Consider the following 25,269-nt stretch of genomic DNA (forward strand, 5'->3'; position numbering starts at 1 on the left):
CCTTGCAGCTTTAAGCCTCTGCTCTGCTGGTTTCGACGCGAGAAAACCATTTTAAAAGATCAATTATCCTTGTTATTAATATCTTGCGTTGAGAATTTTTCTTCCATTCTTTCATCTTTTTTTTTTCCTTTTTCTTTTTCACATCTTCCTTCCAGTCTTTTTGGCGAATAACGAGAGTGTTTGGTGTGATGTTATTAGTCGTTGTTCGACGAGGATACAAAGTGGGATATATTTAGACGGCGGAGATATTGTTGAACCGTGACGAGGGTATTTTGTATTTTGTTGTATTTTTCTCGTGTTTTCGTTCTTTCGAATTAATCGTTCGATTATTATGTGGATAAAATGAAACTCGGACACGTCATTGTTTGTAGTGGCGTAATAAACAAATGACGTATCCCTGACGCGTTTCCGTGTCAAAGGTTTCGGGCTAGATGATTTAACGACGAGCTAAATTACTAACGATGGTAAAATTGACACGGCAGTTGTGAGCAAACTTCGTTTAAGAGGACAAACGATTAATGGAACGATTTTTAGATTCTACGTTGAAATATGTTTAAAGAGTATCTACGTTCGTAAACAGTGGAACAGAAATTTTAATTAAAGCGTTCTCCGTGCTTGGACGACAAAGAAACGACGAAGATTAATATTTCAAGATGCTTCTCTTAGTCTCCATATCTCGTCAAATTATTATCGTTAATGAAATGCAAAAAAAAAAAAAAATGTAGCGACTACATCGATAGAAAAACATGATAATAAATACCGGATTATATAGTGTAAATCTTATTAGACGCAAATGTTAGATATTAATTTATGCAAATTTAGCCTAAATCGATCTTTTAAAGTATCTTCGGATTAACGCGTATACGTTACACGCTGCGTGTAGCAAAAAGTCAATTAGAAATTCACTCGTCCACACGCGTACGTATCGACATTCTGAGAGGTTGTTCCGCTATTTCGCGAATCGTGTTCATTGACACGTTCCACCGTTTCGACCATGCAAACAGCCAATCTTAATCCTATGTTTTACGATTATTAGGTGTCTACATACGTTCGACTTATCTATTCGCCACTGTAACGCTGTATCACAAATGAATCAGTAATAATTTCTTTTCACAATCTTATCAGTCGGTTCCAATCTGTTGCAATTGACAATGACCGAATGATTTATTCTCTAAAGTGGTACGTAAGAGGAAATTATATACGTACTATATTCTGCTCATCACGTTTTCTGGTTCACGTTTTCCTCAGCTCGTTAATTAGAAGCTTGTGTAATAGAATGGAATTCAAAAGGAATGAAACACAGCAATTTTTGTTACGCCAACGCGATATAATTTATTTTTTACAAAAAAAAAAATTTTTTTTTGACACAACACGTACGAAAATGAGCGATTTTTCGTAATAAAGTTATTGACAGACTATGGACGATAGATTACCGACTAAGATAGAAATCTGAGAAATTCGAATAGAAACAGGTTTCCATAAATAGGTCACTCAGTAAGTTTAACGATAGAACAATATCTACGATACTTAATCATTGATCGGAATGAAACTGAAATGACACGTGACGGAACGAAACTAACATTCTCAATTTAAATTTCATCGAACAAATTAATTCAAAGTAAAATTATTGAAACGTTAATAACCTATAAAACGTGCGAATGAGAATACTTTAGGGCTTCGTACAACTCCTAAGACTCGAATGACGATCGAAATGATCTTGAAACTTATTAACAAAACCTTTTCGCTTCACGAAATTTATTTCGTTTGAATAGTTCTAAAAAATGTAACAGCGTGGGCCATCGGTGACCACGGCGGCAGTGAACGTGTTACGGGTTCGAATTACAGTTAGTTGTAACAGTGAGACGGCGATCGCGACGAAAATCATGTGAAAACGTAGAAACGGATGGAACAGTGGTTAATAGTTGGTGGAAGAAAAAATGTACACGGCGTAAATGCCGTTCATTAGGCTTAACGGTTGTTCGGTGGGTACATCGATCCCCTGGCTACGCCATTGGTCGATGGCTACGCCTATATCCACGTGGTTAACCTTGAACGATGCTACGAACGATTTCTTCTCTTCGTCTTTCGCCGCGTTTTTCACTTCCGTGTCGAAGAGAACAGAGCATCGGAAAGATTCCCGGCTGAACTGGTTTGCAAGTCCGCCAGCACTCTTTCTATTCGAGCGAAAGGAAGACAGAGATCTTTAAAAGAATTACTGACCGGGATACGGCAAAAATTCATCGCAGAAAAGTCGTCGTCGAATCGGTGGCGATCGCGACCCTGCTACCTGTTGTATATTTCAGAAGGATGCGTTTTTACCGGATGTTAATTTCTCGGAAGAATAGAATATCGTTGCGGGAACTTGCGAGGAATCGATCGTGCTGTATCGAGATCGCGTTTTCTTCAGATTCTTGCATCGACTTCAAAGAATTCTCGCCAAACGTCGAACGCCTCGGTTCAGTGCAGTCGAATCCCTGTTGCAGCTTGAATTAATTACGATACGAATGAGCAAATTGTTCTCGTAGGAGAGATCGTTCGTTTTGTATCGTTTTATAGATGTTGGTGTTAAATGGTATTAGAAGCTCGCGGATAAAAATGTAACAATTTCTTTTATCATCGTTTCGCGGCCTTTCTTGTATGGGGCAAATACAGAGGGATGTACAGCAACAGCCCACCCTCTGTCATTCCCCTAGGTCAAGTTCCACCCATTCATCCATCACACCATTAAATGATCGATTTTGCTTTCCCGTGTATTTTCCCTCTTTACGAACGTGCACTTAATTCGTCAAGGGAAGTTATTCGATAATAATAATTATTTATCTTATTATTATCTTCTATTATCTATTAATTATTTTATCTTCTTTATCATCGTGACGTCATCTCAGCTTGTTTTATTCTTAATGAAAATTCCTAAACATCTAATAATTGGATGGTGAATTTGGAACAAACAGACGCCTAAGTATAGACATTCGTCTGTTGTCTGAATATCGTAACGAATAGTGTTGCGAATTCTCGACTAAGGAGCAACCGGTCAGGTCAAACCGATGGGTCGATATCGCGTACCTCGAATGACTTAAAGCTCAAGGTGGAGGAGGTTTAATAGATCGAGTGTTCTAGCATTGTATTTGCACTTGTTGTATAAAAGTAAAGTGTGATGTTACGAACACGGCGGTGATAGATCTTGTTGGGAATGAAGTATTTTACTCGTACGGTACGATGTCTGATGATGAACTGTCTTCCTACGTTGCTGGTTCTTCCTACCAGCGGTTGAGTTTCGTCTGTCCATCGTGCCCTTCTGGCTGGTCCTTTCCAGGGGTTTCTTACCTGACCTCGGAGTCATTAGGTTTACAGGTCGGGAAGGACATGTAATTGGGAATTTCCTGAAAAAGGGAACGGGCCTGTCCGTGCCATAAACGAACGGCCACTCAAATTTCCGAACAAATAGCTTACTTCGGATATTATGTACATTTTCGCACATTTAAATTTTCCATAAATACGTGGGTGTTCTATTCACTCGGATAATAACAATTCGACGATCTCAACTTTTGTTAGCAATTCGATTTCGTACGTAACTTTTCCACCGTTTCCACATGATTTTGACGAAAGATGGACAACGAAACGAAAGCATCGATTTAATTTCTGTTTTCTTGAAACAGTAACACCTTACTGCACGTACTATCTTTAATTTCTCTTTTCGCCGTACTGATCCACCAGAAGCTCGAACATATCACGCCAGCAACAACCCCTGGCAATATTACGCCAACGTTTCTCCCCTCCGTCATTCGCTTCAATAAAATCACAGGCATCAAAGCGTGAAACCGCAACGGGGCAACCCTACAGCTACAATAAACCACCCCAATTCCGCTAATCACGTTGGATTTTCCCGCGCTATTTCGCATCCTCCACGTTACACGGTTGGTTCAGCACGCGCCGATGCAAAGCCTCGATTACGCGGAACGAGGGATTAGCTTAGACGCGAGGCTGCTTACAAGGTCAAAGATCGGCATCCTTGCCGGCGATTAAACGCTCACGACGCACGGCTGCATAATTCCGAGCAATATCGCAGCCGCTCTAAAAATACGCGACACGACCCGCAACAGAAAAACTCTTTTTTCATTGCCTTTTCTTCCTCTCTCTCTCTGTCTCTGTCGACTCTCGTCTCTTCTCTTCTCTCCTCTTCTCTTCTTCTTGCCATCGCGACAAGGCGTACAGTGTCTTATTATACGAGGCACGAGTACGTATTTACGCGAGAACGAAAGCGCGCGCGGATGCTCGAAGAAATTTCCTTTAGCGTGCGCGTTCCAGCGAGCTGACGCGCGCGCAGGTTTTCACGCGTGACGCAGCGTCAGCTACGGTTCTCGTCGTTTTTTCTATTTCGGCGCAGACATACGGCGGTGTTGGTTCGCGGAACGACCGAAACGCTTTTGGCAAAGACTAGAACGAGGAAAGCGGCGGCGGCCACCCGACCGGCTCGCTTCTCTGGCCACACGAGCGCACCGCCCTCGACACCGTTCCACGAATTTCTATTATCTTGGTCGAAGAGCCGTGGCTCTCGAAGCTGAACACAGTTGCACGTTGGGAAAATGTCGTAGAGTCGATGGTTCGATATTACGTACGTAGTCATTGCAGAGAAGTTTTGTTTTCTTGGTTCCGTTGCTTCTTTCAATCTTTTTTAACTTTTTAACTTTCTAACTGTTAACTTCTTCCTCCCTTTCGCTAAGGTCCTTCGTCATTGAGAAACCACGAGCGATCGTACGACTAATTACTGTCGCACCTTAATTTTAATAACTCGCGTGTGATAGTTAACACTAGAACTAGCGATAGTTAACACGAGACTATTTCTACCAAAACCAGTGGAAATGACTGGTCTTTAAAAAATATTTTCATATTTGTTGATTTATTACTTTCTTACAGAAGCAATTCCATGTTATGTAGTACATTTTTCGTATTATTAATCCATCTGTGATCCCTAAGTGAGGGTTGACACATTTATAAAATTTTATTTGCATGAAATGGCATTTCTGATAAATGATATCATCATATCGAATGATACGCAGTAAAAATTTTGAAAACGTGTGGGAAGTTGTACAAAACGAGGAAACTGGTTAATTGGGGTTCGATAAACAGATTGCAGAATCCTTTTACACTTTGATTGGTATTGGTATAAGTTGCCTTGGTACAAAATTATTTTGAATACATATAAAACAAAATAAAATTCGTTATATCGCTCTTTTAGTTATCGTTGCGAAAGTCATTACATCATTGCGGAAAAAATATAACATACAGTAGGAATTCTAAAATAAAATTGTAAAACCAGCCAATTTGATTGGTATGGTAGTTCCAGTGTTAATACGTTTGACGAGTGTCGAGGTAGGAAAAGTAGCTAAGGAATACCAGTTGGATAGACCGAAACAAAGATCGTTATGTTTTTCTAAATAATTATCATCTCTTGGATTAATTACTGATAATTAATAATTTTCAAAAAAATACTGATAATCATTCGTTTCTGGGCAAATTGATAGCGACAGAACGTTCATATTCGTTCACGTAGATCGAACGATTTCGTTTGACGAATGATGTAAGACATTCGCACGGTAGGTAGCAGAAATTAGTGCGCGTATACGAGATTCAGATGCACGTTCTGTCGTAAAAACGATGCGTTTACGATACGGTGTTCGAGAGAAATACGTATTAAGCGGTAGCAACGTGACGTGTCCGTAAATTGCTCGAAACATACTCGAGACGCGCTTGGTGAGATAATTTTTAACGCCTCTTTCGATTGTCGTTATCTGACGATATTGCATACTTTGTTTTTATCGCCGTCGGAGGAGACAAACGGCAGAGTTTTATGAACCGCGCGAATCGTTTTCGTCGGTGGATCGCGTAAAATCGCGAATCACCTGGTTGCCATTTTAAAATCAACTTTCGCCAGGAGAAAATGTTCGATCGGTAGTTGTTTAGCAACGGAAGATGAACACGACGAAAATTCTGGAAAATTCTTGCGTCTGCCGCGCGTCGAAAGCTTCGCTCTTGCTATCTGGCTTTACCTATGCAAAGGCCACTGCACTGTCGACCTCAGACGTTTTCAAGCCGCCAGTAAATCGCATTTCCGACGAGTGTTCTCTTAGCGAGTCGTACGGGAGAAACGTAGAGACGCGCGAGAAAGTGGGTTCCACGCGAATTTCGTTCGTTTTCGTATAAAAATTCCTGAAAACTTAGCGCCGCGTTTAGGATTTGTGGTAAATTTCCGCTGTTCCGCGTGATACATCGATTTACATATTACTTAGCGACTTTACATACGCTTCATTTTGCTACAAATAACCGTATCAAATGTATTTCTAAACGAGTTTATTCTACAGTTTACATCACTTTTTACAGGTTCCTTGTTAAGAATTATCTATTATACGTATGTATAGTATTTTTGAAGAACAATGTTAAAAACGTAGCACAGATATTATTATACTAGCTTCGTAATAAGGCTATCAAGTAACATATTTTCCACTCGCATGTACGTATTTCTTTATGAATGTACGCTTAACAGCGACAGATCTGGCCTCTTACGAAAGTTCTTCAACTTTATAAGCTATTTTTCAAAGGCTTACAACTTTGTAGCTAACAAGTTCTCGTTTCCAACTGTCACGTTAAAATACTACTTTTTAATGTGATAAAATGACATTAAAATCAGAGAACCAACAAAAACGCACATACTTATCATGTTTTTCTGCTGCGTGATCTTCAATTCCGCAAGAATAATCTGAACGAAAAATCGACGCTGGAATGTAAGGGGCAATTTAATTCGTTTTTACTTCGCGTTAAATACAACGTTATGTTAGAATCGCTGCGTTGAGGTCGCTGTCAACGAGAATCTACGTTTCAGCGTTGGACTTTTACCTCGAATGCATTTACCAAAGATTGGCATGATACCGTTCGACATAAATTACACAGTTCGTGGTATTTAATTCAACGAGATGCGAAGTTGGCATTAGGGGCAGCCCTGAGTTGTTACTTCGAAACATTTCACCACGGTTTATCGCTTTCGATACGCGAAGTTGTAATTCGTGTATCACGTGTAATTCAGCAGCGAGGACGCGATACGTACAAGCGTTTCCTAATTCGTTGGATACGGAACTTTATTTGGCACGAACCAGCCGGATCAGAGCGTAAATTCTACCTGATAAAAACGTATCGGGCCACCGTTTCAATAAAACGTGACATAACACCATAAATTATTTTTAGCGCCTCCGGTGTGTACCTTCCATCCGTGAAAAATTTGCCAGTGGAACGAAAAACATTCAAGTCACCGATAAAGACCACGTTTTTCATCGTCCACATTTCATCTACGGTTTTTATTAATCGTTCAACGATATGGTTCAGCCCATCGTAATCGCAATTTCGTTGCTTACGAGAGAAAGAAAAAGTTCTAGTTGTTTTACTCAACTCATTGAGAATCAGATACGAATTCTGCGTGACGTTTGAAATGTTCGTTAAGACGGAGAGAAGGAAAGAAAAATGCGTAAAAGTTACGCGAAAGTTCGAACAATGTGTTTGTACATTAAGCTTGTTACAAGGATCACGGAACAATTTCATTGGAAAAGAATTGTCATGATTTTTGAAGAAAGCAATAATTTATCATTGATATAACATCGATATAAAGCGATAGAACTAAATAGAATCGAATGAAAGAAGTATACGATATATATGAGAGAAATTAAAAATAAACGAAAGTTCTTTAAACTTTATAAAAGAGCAGAGTTAAGACGATAGAAGGAACAGTGACGAAAAAGGTGTTAGGCAAGACTTTGGTATTTCCTTTCATAATTGCGGAGTTAAAAAATAGAATTAGCAACGTTGACCCTTAATTATTTCATAATATAGATGATAGAAACGTTTAATGGCTTCCTGTCCAATAAAGTAAACAAGTTGGACGATTGCTCGCTGCTTTACTCTAGCCAGGCGAACATTTTCCTCTTATAGCGATTGCACACAATTGCGTAAGCAAATCGAACTCATTAATTTCGCAGAGCCAAAGCAAACAATGATCATCCACCTCTCTGAAAGCATCCGTTCAATTCGCTGGCAATCGGTCAAACAGCATTCCATAAACAAGGGACGACATATCTGACATGCTTAGAACTTCTTCTCTTACAAACAGCCAGCTCCAATCAAACCATATGCGTCTATTGTATTAATCGATATAAATAGTTATATCTTTGAATTATTTAACTCATTTTATCTATTTATCATCATATTATTGTACTGCATTGTTATATTATGAATATCGATTAATTTATTTAACAATTATCGATATCTGACGTTCAAATCACAATAAGGAACTATGATCACTTAGAGTTTGTTTTCATAAGCAAACTAAATTTTGGTTACAAAGGATTAACAGGCGAATAGAGCATAAAAAATACTTGATTTTTATCTTAAGAAACTATAGTGTAAATCGAGTAACACGTTCATATTAGAAAAACAATTTTCCTAATAAATTCCTAAAAATCTAATCGTGAACAAATGCCTGGTTAAATCTGAATTTTAAAAGAAATTGAAAGCTAAAACGAAGAAAAAGGCAATGAGAAAGAGAAATACGTAACAAGAGTCCGAAGCAAAATTCCATTCACTTCGACGGAAAACACTTTGCGATATCATTCTGCTTCCAAATAAAGAAATACTCAAAACAATTTCGACTTCGTTCCACACTTCAAAGCATATCTTCAAGACAACTGACACAACAACGAAAATATGTGATTACGAGTCTCTCGAATCGATTCAATAACCAGCCTAATTTAATTTAATGGCTTTATCCTAAACAGAGCTCGACACAAACTTCACCTTCCTACGATCCTTAAATTTTACATATTTCCCCATCTTGCGATATTTCAACGTTTTAATCTCATTTTAGTATACAAATTTGCCACGTTTCAAGAAAATGTCATAAACGCGAATCGAAACGAGAAATCGTGCCTTCTTCGTATTATATCCGATTCTTCTAATTAGAAAATATATTTCTTAGTTAGAAAAATGTACACGTAATCGAGCCGGGAAGAACGATCGAAAGAACGTAGCGGAGTTATACGTACGACGAAACAGCAAAAAAAAAAGAAAATAAAAAAAGCAAAAAAAAGATGAACGTCGAACGATAATCGTATCCAAAATTCCATTCACTGTCAGAGAAAACCTTTCAATCCGCGATACGTTGTTTGAAATCCGCGAAGCAATCAAGCAACGGAGAACCTACACGAACGTACGTTTAACCCGTACGCTGAAACGCTACAAGATGCGCCACGAAACAAAGAGCATTAATAATAAATAATGACGTCAAATATCCGTCAGTGGCGGTCGAGGGAGGCTCCTCACCTTGTGTCCTGGTTCAGGACGAGCAGGTCGCGAAGGAGCTATAATACGGATGGCTGGTAACGGATAGGAAAGAGAGGGAAAGCCGGCTCCCGGGATGCAGGTTTCAGAATGGCACAATAGGTCGGCTAAGGTGGGTGGCATTCGGCGCGACTGTTTGAGGGAACAGGGGGGCCCTGGCGCCAGACAGCTGCCGCGTGTCTCGACCTCGCTCGCCTCTCTCTCTCGTCTCTCCTCGCCGTCTCTACCAAACCATCTCTTTCTAACCATCTACGCACGTCTCTTTTTCCCCTTCGCTGTTCGTTCTCCTCTTTCTCCCTTGTTTTCACCGTCTCGTTCTTTCTCTACAATCGTTCTCTCTATATATATGTCTATCTTGCTTCCTCGTTCGTGATTTCCTCTTCGTTGCTCCGAGAGACTTCGCCGGCCTCACCAGCCAGTATATCCGTACACATAAAACGAGTTCTCTATATGCACGCGTATACGAGTATACGAGGCTGACTGACTCGAGCTGAACTCCGCTATTTTATTGATTTATTTTGGCGCTAGGCATCTCTGTCGCGCTCTCGCTGCCGCGCTCCACCGACCACGATCGATCGAAACGTGTGGCCGCGTCTCCAGCCGAGAATCGCGGCTCGGCAAACCGCTCGATTCATGGCTGGCTCGCGGCGCGGCGTCGCGTCGCGTCGCGTCGTCACCGTGAAGGCCCTGTCCAGCCGAGATCGCCCCGACTGTCGATGACGGGGAAACATGATTTCCGGTTGGCAAACGAATACACCTCGGCGATTCATCGGCCAATTTTTTTTACAATTCTTTTCCTTCGTATCGATGGATTTCAGTCGGTAAACGTAACTATTGTAACATCGCCTGACAAATTTCTAATCGTCCTGGAGCAAAGGGTGAGAGGAATTTTTATATCAAACTACGTAGTCTCGGACGAGAAACAGACGTTGTTCGTGCGCGTAATATGCGTCTCTCGAATTACTCGTTTCTCTACAATTACGGCCCGTTGGTGATTTCTGACAACGCCTTTTTTTCTTTTTTTTTTCTTTTTTGATATTATAAGTTTTATAAATTGATATTATAGGCGATATTAGGGGATATTGCGTTCAATCTGTAACAGCGATTGTAAGGTTCGTTAAATGGAAGAATAATAATTTTTGTTGAGCGAGTATTCGTCCAAGTCGATTCGGTTTATGAAATTTTTGTTGAAGATTCGTTAAAATTGGTCGGTGCATAGCAATGATTTTTTGGTTTGTCAATGGAAGAACGAAGCTTTTGGTTCGAACTATGGAGATTTCGTTGAACAGGTATTCGTTGAAATTAGGTTCGCGTCAGGTTTATACAATTTTTGTCGAGTTAAAGTTGGTTGATGTACGTTAATATATGCAAACGATCGTTTATTGTTTCTCTGGAAAATCGGTTTTTCCTTTGTTATAGCGACAGACTATGATGAAACCGCTAGAAGGACAAGAACCGCGATCAAGATAAATATTCGTTTTGTTAATATTATCATTCACGGTGTACTTTAAAGCATTTAATTAATATGAACGCGTCTAGCCATAAAATAAATCGCATGGTAAAACGTCGAGGAAGATTCTCTCGGCATTGATCGATTTGGGATACGTTGGATCGTTGCGTATGCTTTACAACGTAACCTTGGATCGAATAGGAAGAGAGACAAAATCGTTTTGGGAATTTCGGTGGATAAAATTGCGCGAAGAGGTAGTTAGGATTCTTTGAAATTCCGCGCGTGGTGGCGGCGTCACCTTGGAAATCTTGATTAAAGCCGATCAAAAGGCCGATCACGTTCGAGAATCTCGGTTGTACTCGTCGCTTTTGGCGATCCCGAATAACGTGCGCGGTGTCTACGAAAATAGCTTCATTTATTTTCCCGCCGGATCGTGGGATATGAATTGAATGTTCTTGAACGCGCCGCGTCTCTGCCGGATATTCCTTTCGTTAGATATTTTCGGGCTGCCGGCTCGAAAATACGTTTTCTGTTATGCCGGCTACATATTTTGAATAATCGTTGGACTACGTATTTATGGAACGAACCAAAGCAAAAGTAAAAGAGTAGTCAGTGTTGGTATATATTTCAGAACTTGTAGGTTATTAATAGACTACATGTACGTGAAATTAGAATGCTTCTGGGCTTATCACTGATAGCACATTTTAAAATTACCAATCGTAGGCTAAAAAGACGAAATTCTAATGTTCCAATATACACGAGAATCGTCTAATGTACATTTTTGCCTTCGCTCATTTTCCAATGAGACGTTTTCTCATCAGATTCCACGTATCATTTTCATAACGGTAAATTTTTAATCAAATGCAAATACTCTTTGATGAACATACTTTTCCATATGGAAATTTCGAGAAATTGCCATCTCTAATTCAGCGTTAAACTAAAACGAGAAAAGGAACGTGTGAAAAGTATCTACGATAAATACAGAAACTCTATAACTCTGTAAGATCTTTAATAACGTTGAAAAATGTCAATTGCAACGAAACTTTTTCACCATTTGTCACTGATAATCCTGTTCCTAATCCTCTGACCAACGTGTCACCATCAGAAACTACGCTCAAATTTAGCACGTCCGATCTGACGCATTTCACGAGTCCGACAAATCATAAACAAAGTAGCGCTATACTTAACAAAATTCGGAACTCGTGCGACGTTATTTGCAATCAAACGTAAATCGTTCGCGAAAGCTCTTTCGGCCGTTTGTCCTGGCGCGGTCGTTCCCGAAAGGAGCGCGATATCTCGCGTGCCAATTAAGCATATTTACAACGCTGTTTACCAGCAAGCTTGCTTGGAATTTTCGAATCTTGCCAACGGAGATCGTTTCATCCCAACTCGCATAATAAACGTAGATCGCATGGATGAAACGGAAAGACAGGAAGTAAAGTAAATGGAGATGCCTCGTTCTGCCAGAATGATAAATTCGTACGGCGGTATCTGATGCAGGTCGCGGCATAATATTTCGTATGGATTTCTACGGAAACGTATCGCCAACTGGAGGAAGCTTGCAACATGTTGCACACCCTGAGACCTCGGAATACAGATAGATATCCCAGCATTGTGCAGCAACAGGTTGCTCGTGTGTTGCTGCTCTTTTCTCGCTCACAGATCCCTCCATCTACGACAATACTCCTTATCATCCTCGTCGGGAAAATCATCCGCCAACTTTCCTAGTTTCTTCTTCTTTCTATTCTTCTTCTTCTTTCTTTTTTTTTAGTTTTGTTCTATTTACCCGTTCTTGCTGCCTCATTGTTCTTGTTCTTTTCCCATTATTCTTCTTTTCTTATGAGATTTGTTTTGCTTAACGTATACTGTTTGTAGATTACCGAGGTTTTTATCGACTGCTTTCGACTTGTTGAATGAAACAATGAATGATATTGTTCATTGAGTTGGAAAAGTTGTAATTGGGGAATCGATGATCGCTCGCTGCAGTGAAGATATTTTTCTTGGTTTTTTTTTTTTGATGGAATTTTAGGTTTTTTTTTTTTAGGTAACTTGTTTTCCGGATTTGAATGTTTTTATAGTACTAGTCTATGTATTATTGTATTAAGTATCATTAATCGAAAAATCCGTCTCGAAAGGATTGGATGGAATTTTGGAAGAACAGTGTTCTAATTTGGAACACATAAACACAGATTAAAGCTTATGTGTAATATATAGACGAAGTATATTAATAGGACATAAAATTTTGATTTTATCCTCCGCAACTCGAAGTTTGTTCGTTTATGAAAGAAGAGAAAGATGATATTGTTAATTACAACTTTTTACCTTAATCCGAAAGCTGAAAATCTGCACGAAAAGATTTTATCCTTTGCACGAGTTTCGTTAAAAAAGAATAGCCGCGATATCAGGAATCTCGTGGATTTGAACTCTACGGACTTTGCTATCGATAATTTTAACATTCTCATTGATCAAGATCAGTGTAAATGATCGAAGCTGCAAACTTCATATTCTGCGTCGATAATTCAAGAATTTCAATAGAATGGAACAAAATGAAAACAATTGCTTATGCATTTCATTTCTCCAAGTATTCTTCGATACTTATCTTCGTGCAGATCTTCGTTTCGATTTCATTACGATGCTTCCTCGCTGGCATATCTTCGCAAGAAGGTCAAGGACACTACGGTGAACTTGGATCGAAGTCCTTAAAGGGGAGAGAGTTCTTCCCCATAGAAGGAAAAACGAAGACAGATTCTCTTAAAGTAAGAAACCTACCTTTCTTGCGAAAGACGAAAAGATTACATCTTAACACAATGTGATCTTGCTTTCGCTTTCTTTTATTAATCGATATTATATCTTTTATTTATCGATTTATTAATTTATTAATATGTATTTGATTATTTGAAATGTTTGTATCACGATCGACTTAATAGCATTAATTTGTATTTGACGAATGCGAGAAAATATAATCGAACGAAGCTAAAATCTGCTTCTAATCGAATACAAAGAAATTCAAAGAAAAAGAAAAAAGTATCCAGAATTCGTTAATTAGAAACGCTTCATGAAACTGAACAACGTGAGGTTAGATTTTGTGTTAGAACGACGACAAAGAAGAGTTGGCTCATGTTCATTTCCCTTCGTATCACAGTTATACTATAAATAGTTGACGCAGAATGTAACAGTTATTTTCGTTATCATTTGAGCTGACGTTTATAAGATCCCTTCAGCCCTGCTACGTTCTTTCGACTATCTTCCAACCATTTGTGTTTTTCTAACGTATACAAATATCTCAAGTTTGTACAAGGTATGACGAAATTCCTATTAATGTGCATGATTTCTCGTTTGAATTTTATATCAGGCATCTTCATTGACAATTCAAGGATCACAGCAAGATTAATTACGAGAAAGGTAAAATCTACTTGATGGAATTCATTGTCCAATAGAATGAAAAGATCTCGAAGAAGGAAATTTTGTTCAATCTGCTAAACAAGATAAATAGGTTTAAAAGAACGTTAAATTACCAAGTGTTAAATGGCATAGATAAAATAATACAGTCGCTCCTTCTCCATAAATAAATATTTAAATGTAATTTTAAAATATAAAAACGCAAATAAATATATATGAAGACAAAGTAGTTAAGTTTCCAAAAAAAGCAATGAATATTCTATAGTTCAAAAATGATATTACCTTCATTCTTTTCGCTGAAATTCTGAGACCAGAGTACGCCGACGTGTGTCATTAAATTATCGAAACATTTCTAAATGTCACCGAACAGTCTAAAGAAATATTTCATAAATTGCAATTCGTTGGTCGACAACGAACGTCCCATTCGAAACTTGACTTGCATAACAACGGTAAACCCGCTGGAACGAATTATCCCACGAGCGAGTTCGCCTAATTACAAGATGAAAACAACGATCGTATCCCGGTCATTTTACGCGTTTTCTTCGACCGGACGTTTATTTGCGAAACGTACGAACAATACAGTGCGAAACGAGCTGAAAAATGAACAGATCGTTAAACATGGAAACAACTGGAAGTTAAAACGTTGCAATTAGTCGCGCGACTTTCTGGCGAGCTCTATCATTTCCACTGTTCTCTCTGAGTCATCTAATTCGTTGATCTTTGATGTGCGTAAGTACCGCATAACTCGGTCGTTTCATTTCCCTCCGTGTAATTACATATTTTCCGATTTTAGAACAACCCGTAATAAAAAAAAAAAAGAGGAGTAATTAGAAGCTTGTTGCAGTTCCTACAAGATACACGCTTTTAATACACGCTACGTACCTGTAATAATTCTCGCTGTGATACAGCAATGATTAATTAGAGATCGTTCTGTGATACAAATTAACGTATTAACGTTGCAAAAACTTGAACACTATGTATACTTGCAATTTAATCCGAATAGAATAAAATCAACTCACTTACTGTTAGTCTTGCTTCTTTGCATTTCACGAGTCATTCTTCGAAGATTTATGACTACACTGCGTTCATAGAGGAAGTTGGAGGGTTTGAAAATGCATCTAACGAACGTAATATAGAAAAATGTATAAAGCGTTCGAATTAAAGCGATTACTATGATATCGAGTATGAGAAGCCAATTTATTCTATTTAGCTTCTGTTTCTCCGATTATATCGATAAAGATACAAATTTTCATAAAAATCACCAGTTTCTTTCACATGTCGCGCTAACTATTGACTAACTATGCGTTGTCCGAGGACATAGCGAACGACTAACGATCGCGTTTCTTTCGCTTTTACAACAAAAGTTTTACTTATCTACGTTTCGTCGATAAGCCGGTAAGCTTCTTCAAGTTCTACGAGTCTGTACCATTGTTCGGTCGTTTAATAATGTCCAATGGCAGTGAACGATTTTGCGAATCGATTAAACGAATTAATTCTGCTCCAAAGAAAAAAGTATGACGATAAATAATGGAACAGTTCAATGAGAGCACGATACTGAATACGAAATGTCGGCGAAAGGTCAGTTGCAAATTTAACGACAAAACGAATGACAAGGAGACGACGTTACGTGTGTTAAAACGTCTCTCCCGAACGAAATCTGTAAACGCGACGCTTTCATCCTAAAGATACAAAAAATGTGGGAGCAGTGGAACGAAGTGCGTTCAGAAATTACAATTGCAAACAAGAAAACAAACGAGTACGCAGTCCTGGAAAAACTGGCGAACGATAAATTTCCAACAGCCATAGTACATCAACCTCATCAGAGAACTTAATCACGGCTTGGTTCTTGCACGCGTTACTTCCACGTACTAAGGCGTCCGAGGTTGCTGCAAGAAATCCAACAGAAGGAATTAAAAGGCGTAGACATGGCGAAGAGCAAACCGCGGACCTTAATTTCCTGATAACAGATCGCAGCTATCCACGGCGACTTGGAAGCCACGAACTTCAGTCCATCGTTGCTTTTAACGATATCTCGAATTATCATCGGCCGTCATATTAATAACTCGATAATAACTTTCTTTTTATCGTCCACGGGAGGAGCGCTCTCTTTCTCTTTTGAGGGAGACAAAGGCAGAGAGAGAGAGAGAGAGAGAGAGAGAGAGAGGGAGGGAGAGTAAATGTGAGAAAGAGAAAGATGGAGATGGATAAAGAAGAGCCTCAAAAATTTCCACGTTAACAAGGGCAGTTAGCCAGACGTTGAATCGTTAAAACGTTAACTCTTAGGTCAAGTTTTTCCTTTGGTCTTTCGCCTAAGTTTCCATAGAGAGTTATACGCTTTCCGTACGCTTTATTTTATACTATTTACTATACGTTGTTTACACTGTTTATCATACTCTATCTTTACTATTTACCGTGTAAAGTTTCATCGTTTAAGCAAGTTACACGTTGTATGGATTTCTTCAAGGTCGTTTAAACGCTATTACCCGTTGAAGAACGTATCAGCCATGCAAAAAGCCGCGTTTACGCTTTAAGGGCACCACGTGTATCGTAAATACGTTTAGACGGAAGAAAATTGTAACGGGATGAAAATTGAGCGGAAGGTAGCGTTTCAGGAAATCCGATTGAAGAACATTGTTCGCGTACGATTGAAAGGAGAAATCGCGCTGTGCGTCGATAACGATCGTCGATCTTTATCGTTTACAACGATATAAAATTACGATTTCGTTTAAAAGTGACGGATTATCGTAAAGTAGATGGAAAATCACAGTAGTATGAAACATTATTTTGAGAGTTTCAACTCGGTTACGTATCGTAGCTTCGTACGTCATCCCCTTGCTTTCGTGAATTAATCAAAGTACAATCGTTATTTACAAGTTCGTCGTTAAGTCACAGCTTTTAGTTTACGACCAGGTCGATGCTTGCAAAGGCTGCTCTTTATTCATAGAGAGAAAACGAACGACCGTGTTTCCATGGGTTCGAAGAACGACGACCGGTTCCTTGGGACTAAAACGAAATGGTCAGGACGCGAGAAAAATTCTCCTTATCTCGATAGGGTCCGGGAATGCGACGCGACGATCGAGCCTGTGCACGCGGCCTCTCGTCAATGGAAAAGAGCGGTGGCATGCAAAAGAGGGGGCGCCATGAAATCGAATTGGATCAGCCCACTTCAAGCGGAATGAAATCGCGGCGCGAATAAGCCTCTTAATAAAATGAGAGATTGATTGCTCGTCGCCGTCGCCGTCGATGACGATGCCCTCGTTTGTTGCTTGAATATGCAGTGATTGCAGGACGCCAGTGGTTCGTTTTCTATTGCTATGTAGCGTGTTCTATCGCTGTAAAATTATTATTGTATAAAGTGAATTCGATAAAACTCGACATTTCTATGCAATGTTATTACATTCGGTATAAAACCGTGCTTAATCTCCGATTAAAAAACCACTTATATAATTGCCAGATTTTAAGCTTAGTTTGATGGAAGTACATGTTGCACGTACGTATGATTGACTATGGTTGAGATTAATGGACGCATCTTAAAGTTGTTTTCGTATTATATTTTTAATTATACTTCATAGCAACTGGAGTTGGCTAGCATTGGCTTCTCAGAAGCTTATATATCTTCCTTTTCTTTTATTTTTGTTTCTCCTCTTGCTCGATCATTGCCATCGCGTTTTCATATTTTAGTTTAATATCTTTAACGTACGAGACTTTTCTATTAAAGTCCACCGAAGTTCCACGGAATTTCCCAAAATGCACAATTTCCCAAAATATCATATCATGTCGTGTAACAGAAATATCACGTTGTAGAAAGAAAGAAGACACCCTCGTGCGAATAAATTATTCGGTTAAACGTATTGACAAGCCGAATAATGAGTTAACTTGTATTCTGCACTTAACAGGTTTGTAACGTCGTGTCATGTCGTGACTTGAAAGTATTACTTTGTATGCTTGTTGCAGGCCAATTTATGTCATTGAAGTATGTTATTTGTCATTATACTATTGCATTGTCACCGAGCGATCTATTCGTCGCTATGATTAGCCCGTAGGAATTTCATTCAGACGGAGAACTGTAATAAATCTGTAATTTTTTACCGTGCGGGCATAAATGGTAACGTTGAAGGTATTTTAATGTCGTAAATATCGAATAGGTGATGGACGATCGATCGATCGGTGATTAATAAAAGGTTCAAATTACGATCTATTTAGCTGAATAACATCGTTGATAAGGATTATTATTAATCCATTCCCCTTTTTTCTTTCGGCTTCAAGCTTCTTCGAGATCCTCTCTAGCCTCTTCTGCGTCTGTTCTGCGAATCTCTCGCTCCACTCTGTTCTTCCCTCTCGTTTTATCGCGCGTTCGCTTGCCTCTCTACCTCTCTCTCCGCCTCTCTGACGCTCCTCGCTCGAGAGATCCGTTTGGGTCGACGGCCTGAATCTTTCGATCGGGCGAAAATAGATCCAGAAGTGCTCTTCGTCAACTGTATATCGCCACGACATCGGTACGCGCTCCACCGTGTTCGGACAAACGCGAAAAAATAGGCGGTCCCGCGTTCCCGATCGCGACAACCGACTCCAGAACGATCGTTCTAGAACCCGTTTCCCCCGTTCACCGAATACACGATCGACAGGCCGAGAATTATTGCGGTATACGCCAGTCGATTGATACTTTTTTCGTCGAATAATATCTTGTATCCATTACGCCAGGAAGATTCGGTATATTTTCTACACCTTTGTTTCGTCATTTTTTCTATGTTAATGTAACACTTATAACGCACTTGTATAGGTATAATAGGCTATAAGTATATAATAGGTTGTCCGAAAAGTTTCTTTCGTTTCATAAGGTGATAATAGACGAGCAACGATTTCTGTTTTATATTATTTTATTGAATTATATTATATTAATTTTATTGAATTGTAATAAATCAATAAACTAATATAAAACAAAAAACGTTGTTATAAAACGAAAGAAACATTTCGGACAACCTAATACATACACGGTCGTCCGAATATCGAATCAGTTTTTTAATTGTACGTATCTATTTATTGATCGATACTCACTGGTTCAGGAAAGTACTTGTGTACACTCATAGAATATTTTATGAATATATCAGGCGTACGATAACAAATAATTTTATTACCACTGTAACGATTATAATTTTTTGCGTAGATATTTAGTACACTAAAAGTCTGTTGAGGAAGCAGAATTCTAAGGTCTAACTGTCTCTTAAAAGGTTAAAAGGAACATCTGGTATGGTATTCCTTTGACAAAACTGCTCGATAAGAAGAAAGAGGCAAAATTGTATGGCAACGAAAAAGGAAAAAGAGAAAAAAATACAAAAAGAAGGGAATTCCACCATCGGCTTTCTCCTTCCAAAGGCAATCGACTTTCATACGCACAACCAGCTTCTCGGTATCTTCCATAGCGCCACCAAGAGTCCTATCTTCTCTCTTTGATGCTGAAAACCGGACCGTACACCGAGGATCGTTATAACCAACCCATCGTGCAATATTCGCGGTAAATCATCGTCGTTTGAACGTAATCCAATCGCGTTCCATCGAAGGTGTATCCCTGTTACATGAAAAACAAGCGATGGAAATTATTTTCGATCGCCAGATCCCCGTGGATCGGCTGGAATTCTTGCGCACACGCGTTTCATAGCGGACCGGCAAACGAATTTATGAAAGTGAACGTACGTTGCATTCCGCGAAGGCAAAAGAAACGCCTCTCGCGTCTGTCTGAAATAATAATCGGTGGCCGTGGTTGTAACGTTTACGTGCGAGATAGATGCGATTCGTTTCGCGATCTTCAATAGTCGCTTTCATAATATACGTCGCCCAGATCACCAGTGGAAGAGACCTGGCGGATTCCAGCTGGATGATCTGAATAAACGATTGTTAATCCACCAATGACCACGTGGATCGACCTCGTGTATGGCCATTCGTATTTTTTCCTTTTCTCTTCCTTTTTGCACATGCAATTTACGAAACGAAACTTGAGCAAAACATTGCTTTACCTATTGTACATGTATTTTTCGTGTTCTATATATCCTCGCGTATTGCATACGCGCATTCTGTGCATTGTGGCATCCTCAAATTTTAAAGGAATGGAATATAAGAGGATATTTCCTTTACCAACCGAATATTTATGTCGATAAATATTGGATATACTTTTTATCACCAACATTGCTAACAGCACGTTTCGTTTGTTCGCTTCCGGTTAATTTACGTTGTGGAATTCTTTTTAATATTAAGACTGTGCAAGGGAATTTCAAGGATCTGTTTCATGTTCCTTTTTTTTTTCGTCACTATTTCCGCTTCTATTATTTTGTAAATTTTCAAGAAATCGAATTTTAAAGAAATTCATAACGCCATGATAAACAATCTTCTTTTCGAATCATGAAAATTTTGCTCGCAAGATACGTATCATTTTGCTACGTCTTTTGTATATTCACAAAGGAATATGAGTAGATTATTTACGTTTTCAACTGTTTGCTTCTTAACGGATTAGATTTCTCATATGTACATAGAAACACGCTCAACGTAACTATAAAATATCGATATATTGCACCGTTCTGCGAAATTTTACTAAGTTTTACTAAACATTTAAACTAAGAACGGTATTGTAATGGAAGCGCGGCAATTTCGAAATTCCTCAGCTCAAGCTCCTTATATCGGCGGAAATATCTCAAATTACTAAAATTCGATCCATCGAAGGTATCGACTTTTACTCCTGGCCGATTTTACAGCGTTACACGTACCATGCGCATTTCTTCTACCGACTATACGAGGCCATCTGTCAAAGTTCGCATACTCTTCCAAGAAATTGGCTCTCACGGCTCGACCGTATCAGAGCGGGCAGCAAGCTGTCTTTCTCGTTTCGCTCTTCGTCTGTCGAGTGTTTGAATCGGCGTCGATAGGAACGCGCGGCGCCAATCGGCTCTGCATAAACGCCGTAAAACCTGAGGCTCGTTCCACTTGGATTCAACGCCGCGATAAAGAGCCGCGCTACGCGCAAGAAGGCCAGAACCTGTTGGAAAATTTTTTAATTGCCAGCACGCGATCGATTCGCTCCGCGAGCTCTGCTCCCCGCTAACGAGATTTCGTTTATTCAGCATGATGTCTGTTGCATCCACGAGGGAGGAGTATCTTTCGATGAGCTAAATGCTTGGGAGTGGCCGGATTTTCTGGTTAACCCTTTCGCTACGAAGGGCGTGTATATATAAATATATACTGATTACTGGATATTTATAGACGTATATATACAGGGTGGTTGGTAACTGGTGGTACAAGCGGAAAGGGGGTGATTCTACGCGAAAAAAGAAGTCGAAAATATAGAATAAAAAATTTTTTTTTTTTTCAATTTTTCCATCGAGACAGCGATCTACAGTGAGATCCGTTATAACGACACGTGATAAAGTGCACGCGTACCGAGCGAAAATTCAAAGTCGATTTTCTCGAAAACAAAGCCTCGAACGAAAAATTTTTATTCTATATTTTCGACTTCTTTTTTCGCGTAGAATCACCCCTTTACCGCTTGTACCACCAGTTACCAACCACCTTGTATAGATACACAGTAATCATTTACTCTAGAAACGTATACACTGCTGTTCGTAGCGCACTTACAACAAGGTGATATTAACCTTAGAAACGCTTAAGAGCTTCAAGTCTTTTAACAATTATCGCTTGATTTGAAATTACGAAGACACTTTATAGATATCAATATGCGAAGATATATCAAGACCATGGAATCTTACGATGAACGAAGAATTCGTATATTCATCGTTACGATGAAAAGCTCATTTTTTCCTCGTTCATCAAATCGTTGAATCGATCCTCGTTTACGTACATCCAGCGATGAACCGATGATGATCGTCGCTTCAGGGAATCCGGGCACACGCGTTATTCAATTTTCTATCGTGATATTGCAAATTTCGATGAAGACTTTAAAAGCTAGATGCTTTATATTTGTAAAGTACTTAATCGAGTTGTGATACTTGGTATTTGGTCTTGTGCTAATAGGTAATCGTGATAATAGAGGGGATATAAGACGACACTCGGAGCAATCTAATTAATTGCCTGGGATTAAGTGGCAATAAATGATCTTTTAATTCAGATTAATTTCAAGTTACGTGATTAGATTATTGCAAACGAGCAGCAGGCGGCGTTGTTACGAGTGGGACGAGTCGAAAGCGTTTCTTCTATTCAATTTCGTTGAACGTAATACGAATAGATTCTAACGAGATGAGCACAAGAATGTACGAGAAATAATTTGTCATTTTTATGTCTCATGATTTTACGTGGAATCAAAGATCTGAGAAGCTTGATCGATTCATTGTTGATTCAATGAAATTTCCAAATTTCTATAATTTAGAAATCATTCTAGGATTACAAATTACGTACAAATTGTTCGTTAAATAATTAATATTCGCTTGATAATGTGAAAAGTATCGATTTTATGTTACATAAAGAATTATTATAACGACAGTGTAATTTTCGATTCGTACTACGCTCGAAACAACAAACTACAAGACGAATCAATTGAAAATCCAAAACTGAATCTTTGATTAACGGGAAATTCAATAAATTGCGCGTAATAACTATAGCGTATATATGTAAACTATATCAGATTCAAGGCTAAAACGTTTCGAAGTAAATGTAGCGAGAAAATACGGTTTACTGAAGATTGTCGTCACAGGAACAGGAAGCTCATTTGAATTTAATATTTTCTTGGTACCCCGAGCTCTTCCAACGTCAGTGGAAACGCGTGTAATCGAATTTCCTGCAGCTATTCACGGTGATGATCTAGTTGACTTGAAATTAATTAGTTCAATAAATTTATCGATTCAGCTGAAAAGTAACTAAAGGAAACAATACCGATCTAAATACAGTTGATTGACCGAGAATAAGAAAGGCTTGGTATTTTACAATCGCTTGGTTCAGTATCGTATCATCGATATAATCGTTCGTAGGTATCTAATCGATTAATGAGAAATTAACGATAACAGCGAAACTACATAAAATAGAACGTCTGCTTCCCATAAACAAGTCCATTGGCTATTGTCACGTGTGGTAATAGAAGACTTAACGATATCGAGCTGATATTTTTACGAAACGTATTTCGTTCGATCTTGTCTAATAATTATCGTGCAAACTAGTTTCCGAGAAGAGCATGAATTTTTCATACGGAAAAAGATGTCCCCTGGTCTGCAACTATCACACGCTGAATATTTCATTAACGTCGATTATCAAAGCAACGTAACGACCTACATATTGTATTATATAAGTTATCGCTAACTTTTACGTACAAGTTTTTCAATCTGAGAACATTCTGATAAAATAAGAAGCCTGAGAAAAATAAGTATAACACGCAAAAGTCTAATATTAAAAATATTATATTTTATATATCGTTCAAAATATTACGTCTAATATATTATTGAGAATATTAAATGTTCAATATTATTATTCAAGATATTCGAAGTAAAATATTCGTTAGAATATCTATTTAGAATCCGCCTTTCTAATTGAGCTCGTAAAGATATGAATTTGCATAAACACTCGCAATCCGATAATACGGGCGCCAATGTTTCTGGCTTCTTTTTCCTTTTCGTCGGTACGATCTTCCAGATCCGGTCAGGTTCAGCCTTATGAATGGCGAGGGAGAAGCTGAGAAAGAAGCACAGCACCTCTTTCGTTAATCTCGGTGTGTCAAGGTGCGATTGAGTTTCCTTGCTGTCCTCGGTTAGATATCTCTCGGGGTCCTCTCTCGACCCATGTGTTCCTCCCACGGTGTCTGAAAGCCGTTTCGTGCGTGCAATAATGATAGCCGGTGCGCATACCGCACACAAACGTGTTCCTTGCCTTTCAGAAGCCTTTTTATACCGTATCTTCTACCCGATTGCACACGTCGGTTTCCTGTCGGCAGATAGTCGCCGTGATAAAAGAAACATCGTGTATCAATGTTTCGTATAATTTGGCGAGCTGAGAATTCTAATGGTCTGTGAGTCAACATTTGCAGAGCTTGAAGGAGAATTCCACATATCGAATTTTTGAATAATACGAAGTGAACTTTTATCGAAGCTACATTATTTCACGATCAGCTGACTCGTATCACGATTTATACCAAGTTATTTGATCAACAAATTTTTGCAATTGTTAATTCCTCGGTGGAAATAATGTTATTTAGGGTAAGGAAAGATTCGATTTCGATATTTGTCTTACTTTTTGTTCTTTTCTTTTCTTTTTTTCTTTTTAATTTAAAATACATCGATGTACGTAATTTGATGAAAAGAGATGCAATATATGTAATATCTATATATATACAATATGTAGAGATGGAACAGTAAGATACATGGTATTCAAGTTATAAACGTAAAATAATTTTAAAATGTAAAACACTTGTTTATGAAACGATTAAAATCTTGCAAGTAAAATTTGGTGATATCAACTTTTGATACCAACACCTCTTCAACATTTTTAAATTACACGCTTGCTTTGAACGGATTTCCCTTTGAAACTATGTATGTACAATACATATATGTATATATACTTTATACATACACACGAAGAAAGGACATCCTTAAGCATACGTTTCTTTTCTTCGCGTTAATATGCCGTTTTTAAAGGCAGTTTTTCAAAAGAAAGCAAATGATTACTCGTGTGTCACCGAAACATGCGTGCAAAGTTGCAGTCATTCTTGTTAAACGTCTGCGATTCTTGAAAAGGTAATTGTTGCGAACGTAACCACCGAGGGAAATGGATTCGTCACTCCGCTGCTATATTCAGCTTTTTACGACACGTACTCTTTACTTTTCTAATAACTCAACGAGCACCTCGACTGATTTTTTGACGATGCAAATGGAATATCATTCCTGGCAATTTCTTCGAAAGTATTTTCCATTTTTATTGAAAAGATTTCAAACTGTTTTTAAACATTTTTTTAAAAATCCAGAATAGTAAAAAGATCATTAGACTTTGGCAAATATATTAAGTGAGATGTGTTATCTACGAAACGCGAGGAGATATATTTAAATAATAAGAATTTGTTA

General features: G+C 38.6%; 1 protein-coding gene across 1 annotated transcript in view; it reads left to right on the forward strand.

Annotated features, from left to right (window-relative positions):
- Positions 1–25,269, forward strand: part of Dad (Daughters against dpp) — a 121,655-nt gene that overhangs the window by 61,842 nt on the left and 34,544 nt on the right. The window lies entirely within an intron of this gene.

This window comes from Bombus flavifrons, chromosome 7, assembly GCF_040668555.2.
Source record: "Bombus flavifrons isolate JBK064 chromosome 7, iyBomFlav1_principal, whole genome shotgun sequence".
Classification (NCBI taxonomy): Eukaryota; Metazoa; Arthropoda; class Insecta; order Hymenoptera; family Apidae; genus Bombus; species Bombus flavifrons.